The sequence below is a fragment of the Prosopis cineraria genome, unplaced genomic scaffold, assembly GCF_029017545.1.
Source record: "Prosopis cineraria cultivar Desert tree isolate PC_DT_omini unplaced genomic scaffold, ASM2901754v1 PC4, whole genome shotgun sequence".
In the NCBI taxonomy this organism is placed as follows: Eukaryota; Viridiplantae; Streptophyta; class Magnoliopsida; order Fabales; family Fabaceae; genus Prosopis; species Prosopis cineraria.
The window spans coordinates 9,497,024-9,505,188 of record NW_026555335.1 but is presented as its reverse complement, the minus strand read 5'-3'; positions in this window follow the sequence as shown (position 1 = coordinate 9,505,188).

The window sequence follows — 8,165 nt, the reverse complement described above, 5'->3', positions numbered from 1 at the left end:
TAGTAGCCTTGATTAGACACCTCTTACAAGTGGAAGACTTATGTAGTCCGATAACAAGGATGAATCCTACTAAATAGCCACAAATTTCATTTCAAAGTTATTGGGAGCGTATAAAGTTAGCATTGATTATATATATATATATATATATAACCACATGGTTATTATTTTTATGGTCTTTCACATTTTATAAAGGGTACATAGTTGTTAATGTTGTAACCCTTGTATGCTAAATAATCTAATATCATATGGTTGTTAGTTTTATGACTATATGAATTGGGTAGTTTAATATGTGAATATATTTCATCTGAATATGCCATTTGCATCACTCTGATTAATTAACATGTATTTATATAGACTAGATTAATCTTAGTTACTAAATAGTTGTGCTCATCCCTCTCTCTTCAATATTATAAGTGCTAGCTCATGGGACAGGATCAAGGGAAACAGTCAGAGGCTTAGGATTTCTATCCTAGATTTGTAGGCCTTGTTTATTTAAGAGTTGATGTGTATAATTTATCTTGATCATGCCAATTAGGAGATTGCATGTTTTTTGCTTACTTACATTATTTGATTCTTGATCTAAGTTGTGTATTATAGGCCTTAGGTTATTTGTGAATTAATTGTGAAATCTAAATAGGGCCAAAATACTTGTATAAGTAAAGAGTAAGTATATTTGTGAATAATGGTGATTTAGATATGGAATTATATGATTGAGACTCCCCTTTCATTTTTAGATTAAAGGTTTGAGCATTAAAAATATATTGTACATGTTATTGGAATGTTGTATTGTGTTGAACAGGTCTTGTTTAGTTTATTGAGTATCATCTAGGAGTGGTTGTGAGCTTATGACACTTGCTTGTGATTTTGAACATCTTAGTTATATTTTGAAAGAAAAAATAAGTTCATGTTTTGGTGTCTAACTTTATAGAAATGATTTCAATATGAGACTACTGTTACCAGTTATAGCTCGCAAAAAGCTTTTATGGATACCTAAATCACCTCAATCGGACATTGAACCAGGAAATCGAGTAAGTCAAAATTCTACACAAAAAATTGATTCTACATTTTATACCACAGCGTAAAATTTTATGCCACGACGTATTATGCCAAAATAATTGTTTTTACTCTTTTAAACCCAATTTGATGTTATCTCACTTTGTATGATATCCATGCTTTTGTATATAGGTTTTGCTCTTATTTTTGTTTATAAAATCATTTTATAGCATTTTAAGTTTTGAAAACTTAGGATCCTATTTAAGTAAATTTTACAAACTTAGTAATTTACTTGAGTTAGTCCTGTAATTACCTCAATTTTAGAGTTAATTAGAGATTAGTAAAGGAGACCTTATAGCACTCATTGTAACCTGGTGACCATTGAAGGCTGGTTACCATACCCTTTAGCAATTATATCTTCAAATGGTTACCATGCCTTTTAGCAATTATATCTTCAAATGCTTTAGAAACCCTTGACTTTTCCTTTATCAGACTAAAGGCTTTCCTCTATTAATTTTCTTTCCCTTTCTGCCTCTTATTTCTAAAAGAGTGTTTAAGCCCCTTACCCTTACAGAAGTGGAGAGATCATTCACTTCATTAAGTATGAAAGCCTTAAACTCAAGCCTCTTGTAGACTCTTGATCTTTTTGCTGTTAACTATTCCTATTCTTCACCTCTACTATGCTTTAAGTTTATGTGCTCCAGCCCGTGAACAAAAGCCTCTCATAAGGTAGGGGTTTTGAAATGATTTTTGATAGCACCTTTTTCCCATCCTCTTTAGAGGGAAACTTTACAAAATACACACCCCCTGACTCAAGATTTTGGCTCTTCTAAACTAAAATAGTATAGGAAAAAGTAGGATGATTGGTTGTTTGAGAAGGAGAAGAATAACATCTAGGCTTACCTCATTAATAGTAGTAAGAGAAAGTGAATCCAACCGGCATTCTTGACTTACAATCATTTCCATACCAACTACAATATCTAGATTTAGGGTAGAAACATATAGCCCATAAACAGTTGACAAGAGCTCAACCCAGTTTGAGAATCAAAAATCTTTTTATTTGTTGCCAGAATGGAGATGGCCCCTTATCATTAAAAGCAATTACTCAATTAGGTTGAAGGGAACTCAGCCCAATAAGTGAGAGCCCTTTATCTTTAGTTAGGCTCATGACCTTTCCCCTTTTTCTTGATTATCCATAACCATACTTTTACCTTTTGACTCATCAAGATATTTTTATCCTTGTCTATAAGGAGGTGCATGCATCTAGAACTTTCACCAATATCTACAAATCACACCATCTTTAGCCCCTAACCATTATCATCATTACCATGCCAATCCTCCTTAATAACAACTCCATATTTATTCCATTGATTCACAGAGTGACCACCCCCTATACTTCTCCCAATGTCTACAGAGTCATGTGCTAATGTTATATCGATTGAAACTACTTTATCATGAATATAGATGATTATCGAAGCTACTTTCATTGGGTTAATCATATAGCTAACTTTGGGAATTCCTCTGACATCACTTGATCAGCCTCACAAGACCTTAAATCATAACCCACAATTCCACAATTATAACAGCAATTTTTAGGCTTCTCAAATTTAACTTTAATCCAGACCTCTAGTAAATTTGGTCTAGACATCGAAAACCTAATAGTAAGGGGTTTAGTTAAATCCACCTCAACTCAAATGCGAAGAAAGTTACAGAAGATAGCATTGTTTAGCTTAGCATCTTCAAAACAAATTACCTCGCTCATTTAAATCCCCATTATAGTAATGTTCTTAAACGTCTTAGCTTCTTTAGGATAATCTTGCATTTGAACACAAAACAAACATGTACTCAGGTTCACCTCCAGCACCATCAAAAACCTTGACCAAGGTTTCAGATTCAAAGGCATGGTATTAATATTGGGCTATAGTGCAATTTTTCCTCTAAATTATTTTTGAAGGAGTAATGTTGCCCTTTAACTACTCATTGTAGCAAAGTTTCCCTAGAACTAATTAAATCAGAGTAATGTCGCCCCTATCATTTAAACATCTATTAAATATAGTTAGTGGGACTACTTTTCATAGGTTAAGGTGTAATTTTGCTCTAAACTATTATCAAAGGAGCAATGTTGCTTTCGTTGTTTAAAAATCATAAACGTCCATTAACTATAGCTAATAAGACCAACTTTTCATTATCTCTCTCTATTTAACATTGAATCAGGTTAGGATTTTAACTAAATTGTGCCATTCTAGTTGTTGAATTTTTTTTTTGGGTAATCACTTTATGATGGTCTATATATAAGCTTTTTCGTTTATAATGCATATGAGAGAATAAATTTATTTATGATAGTCAATTTTGTAGGTTGATCCAGTCAAGACAATAAGAAGCACCATTTTATCCTAAAAATGTTGTTTATATGCTTTTTGTTGGATTAAGAGCTCCTCTTGTAATGTTATCAGTGTGAATTTATACTTCAATTATTGTCATATTTGTCACTAAAAATTTAGTACAAAAATTGAACTTATCTTTAATGTATAGTTCATGACTCTTTGGATTGTTGGTGGAGAATATCATGATACAGATAAATGCTTTCATATGAATATTGGATGTTAGAAATAATGTGAATGAAATGGCACTAGTATAAAAAAAATACTTTTCATTATCTGTCTCTATTTAATAGAAGTTTATGATTTTTAGACAGCAAGGGTAACGTTGCTCTAATTTAATTAATTTAGAGAGGACATTGCTCTTTTGAAAATATTTTAAGAGCAAAGTTGCACCTTAACCCATGAAAATTGGGGTCTCACTAATTACAATTAACAAAAGTTTAAACAACAAGAGTAATATTGCTCCTATTTAATTAGTTTAGAAATAATATTACTCTTTTAAAAATAATTTAAGAATAAAATTACTCCTTAATCATTTTAAGAAGAATCATGCAAAACTTTTTCATAATCCTCTTTCAAAACAAAACTAAAGACCAAAACCCCATTATAATCATTTATCTCCAGTTGTCTTTTTGATTGTCAGGATTTCAGCACCATTTCATGATTCAGCCGCTTCTCAGTAAACACCCGACCAATGAGAAAGGCTTGCTCCGTCTGCGCAACAGCTTTACCCCACTCCAATGAGATGCCCTTACGAACTCGATCATCCGCCATTTTAGCCACCAGGGAAAGTTGGAAACAGAAGCTTAAGTTCACAAAGTGCCAAACATCAGTAAAACAAACCTATAAAAACAAAGAAAAGCAGCAACCAAGAAACAAAAAGAGAGGAAGACAAGGAAAATAGAAGTCAAAACACAAGAGATGAGCAATGCAAATGTAGGAGAAGCACAGAAGAAGGAGCAATGGTGGATAAGAAGGAAGAGACGAGAAGCCGAACTCTCACCACGAAGAGGGATTTTCTTCAATTGAATAATTAAAAGTAATAAATACTAAAGGGTATGCTTTTATCTATGCATACCCTAGAGCTATATTTCTAGGATTGCGTAATTGATTTTCCAATTCAATATAAATATATATTCTTGTTAATCAAAGTAATCTTACCAGTGTACCTAACCTAGATTTTGTCTCTCGAGTTCTAAAACTTCAAACTTGTAATTGAAGCATTGGACTTTGGAAGTTAAGTGTGAACTTCGTTTTAGTTTTCCCCAAAATATGGAGCTCCTTTTCGCCTTCCCTACTTTTGCTATATAGTCTGAACTTGCTGTATTTAATTAGCAAATAATGAGGTATGGTAATCACATATTTTGTCCTTAATAAGTTTAGGAGATTCTAACTAACTCAAATTTTTTCTATTAAAAAAATATGATGTATAGTGTTAATTTGGAAATTGAAAAAGGAGGAAGCACTGGTATAAACAAACCCACTTTGATTGTGTTGTGTTTGTCGGCGTGTTTGCGGACTAATATTGGGGCAAATGCGGGGAATAGCGTATGATAAGAAAACTTAATTAATAGTAATATTTGAAAAACGGACTAATATTATCGGCGTATATGGACTTTAAATAAGAGTAATATTTAAAAAAACTTAATTAATACTTCATTGATTAGGTGACTTACGATAAGAAACATTAACCACTTGCAGAAGATGTGATATAAATATAACAAGGACATGAAGCAAACGACAGGACATCTAAAGTTATTTTCTTTGAATTTCCCTCAACTTCAATCCAAGCCCCTCATTTTATCAACTGCAAGGATGCTGCCACGTCACAAACGACTAACCAAAGTCTTTTTTTTTTTTTTTAAAAAGGTAAAGTTATGAAGGGAAATCTTCTACAAAATCTTTTATTTTTCTCTCTTTTTATTTTTCTTATTTTTCCTAAAACTTTTTAAAAAATAACAAATAGGCATAAAGGGCGGTGAAGGTTAACTCTTCACTAAACACCACCATGCTATACACAAGACGCGCAGTTGAGGTTTAATTTGTTATCCCATGTGTATGTAAAGCTATGAGATCGACCAACCTAGTCTATGTGAATTTAGATTTGTAAATTCTTTTATTTTAAAATTGATCATTTCTTTAAACATTGATTCTTATTAACTGAGTTAAAAGTCAGAACTAAATACCCGTTTTTTTAAATTTAGTTTGATATTATAATAATTATTATATATGCATGCTCTAGACTACACATTAAAATATTTTAAAGTTCTAAATAAATAATACAAATTTCAAATTTCAAATAGATAAATTTAGTTGGGAGTTACACTGTCACTTGTAAACTCTACCATTAATTCCTCTGACTATTATCTCTCGGTTGACTGTATGGTTCAATATTAATGGCATATTACTCATCAAGATCCCGGTCAATGCTTTGTATAAACTTGCATAAATTAAGGAGAAAATATGAAAAAATGACAATAAAGTCTTCTCAAATTATATAAATGATAATTTAATTTTTTAAAATATCATAATTTCACTGATATCTTTAGAGATCTCTATATTAATAAATTTTAAATTAAAAAGACTATTTTACCTTTGTTGATAAGTTATAATTTCTTATTCAATTCTTGCGATTCTTTAAATAAAAATTATTATTCCTTAAATAAAAAGTTGTGATTAAGATTTGTTATTTTGAAAACTTATTTTTTAATAACAAAAATTACATTTAACAAATTGTGATTTCTTGTCTAAGTCTTGCAATTCAGAATAAAAATTGTTATTCCTTAATTAAAAGTTATGATTGAAGCTTGTTTTTCAGTAACAAAAATTATACTTGATAAGTTACAACTTTTTATTCATGTCTTGTGATGCACAGAACAAAAAATATTATTCTTTATGCAAAAATTGTGATTGAGATTTGTTGTTTTTAATAAAGATAAAATGATTTTTTTAATTTAAAATTTATTAACACAGAGATCCTTAGAGACTTAAATGGAATTATAATTTTTTGAGAGATTAAATTATTATTTATATCATTTGAGAAAATTTTATTGTCATTTTTCCAAAAAAAATTGCAATATCTAGTAAAAGTTTAAAAATAAAAATACATAAAACAGCAGATTTCAAATAACTTCTATGTATATATAACGCTCGACTTTGGAGAATTTATACTCGCCCAAAGATTGAGATAAGTGTTTGGTTTTGTCCTAAACATGGGCTAAGCCCGAACATTGAGGTAAGTGTTAGCCCAAAGATTTCTAATACTTTGACCAAGAAAAAAAGAATCAGTCTATGATTCATTCTTCTATCAAATTGCTCTAATTATTTAAAAGTCAATTCATTCTACTCATCGAAACACTTTATTTACCATTTAGAATTGAATTAAAATTCTTCTAAACACTTGATTATTCCCTCACGTGCTAAAAAAATAATAATAATAACTTCATCAAACTATCGGCAGCCCCTTGTTTTTTCCCCTTTTCTTCTTACTTTTAAAAAATAAAATAGACTTCTTCACACAGCCTTGAGTCTCGAACTCTGATTAAAAAAACATGATAAACATATTATATAATAAACTAACCAAAATAAAATGCATGGAGAAGAAATGGAGACGAGAGAAAATTTCCTTGGGTTATTGCACTTTAAAATGCAAATAGCATGCCCTATTGGCCTATTTATATGATTATGATCTTACATGTCAAGAATTACACTTATGTTAAATAAAAGAGTAAAATACATTGATCACCCTTCTATTATGACTTAATTATAAGGCTTCCCTTTTATTTTAAAAATTCATTTAATCTCCCTTAAAATTAAAATATATGATAATAACTCTCTCTTATATATTTAAAATTTTATTTTTATCTATTCAACTGTTAGTTAGCTATTAAGTTTCACATTTAAACTTTGAATTTAACCAAAATGCCCCTTTTTAACATAAGAATTTTCTGAAAATATGTATTTGCCAAAAAAATTATTTTTTGTATACAAATAAAACATATAATAACAAATTTTCAAATATTTATTTTATTATAAAATTTATTAATTTTTATCATGTTATAAAATTTTATTATTTTAATTTTTATCATTTTTATTGAAACTTATTTATCTATAATTTTTTAAAATTTTTAAAAACATGTTTTTGTTCATCACATAACATAAAATGATATAAGTTTGGGAGATTATATAAATAATTTAAATTTAAAATTTGTAAACATGTTTTTTACAATGAAATTATATAACTGTCAAAATAATACTCCCTCCATTCAAAAATATAAGGTATTTTTAACTAAATCTTACATTCAATAAATTAGTTACCTACTTTTTAATTAACCTTATCTTTTTATATTTACCTCTATAAAATATCCTACAATAAATATAAAGTCATTATCAATAGGAATACTTTTAAAAAAAAAAGACAATGATTACACCTCAAAAGACTAAAAATACCTTATATTTTTAAATATCCAACTTTCTAAAAAATATTTTATATTTTTGAATAAAAGGAGTATAATTTAGAATTTATTAGGGCAAGGGGTAAATTAGTAAATATAATTGTTGTAATATAAATTATAATTTAAAATAAGTTTTTAGAATCTTTTTTAAAGTATTCCTAACAGAGTTAACAGATTAAACTAAATTGTAAAATAGAAAGGAGATATAATTAAAGCAAAATAGAATGATAGTTAGAGTATTTTACTCTAAATAAAAATAATGGATAACAAAACCAATGTATGTGTGAGTGGGATTTGAGTATAAGATTAACGAAATAATCATGGAAAGTAGTGAGCG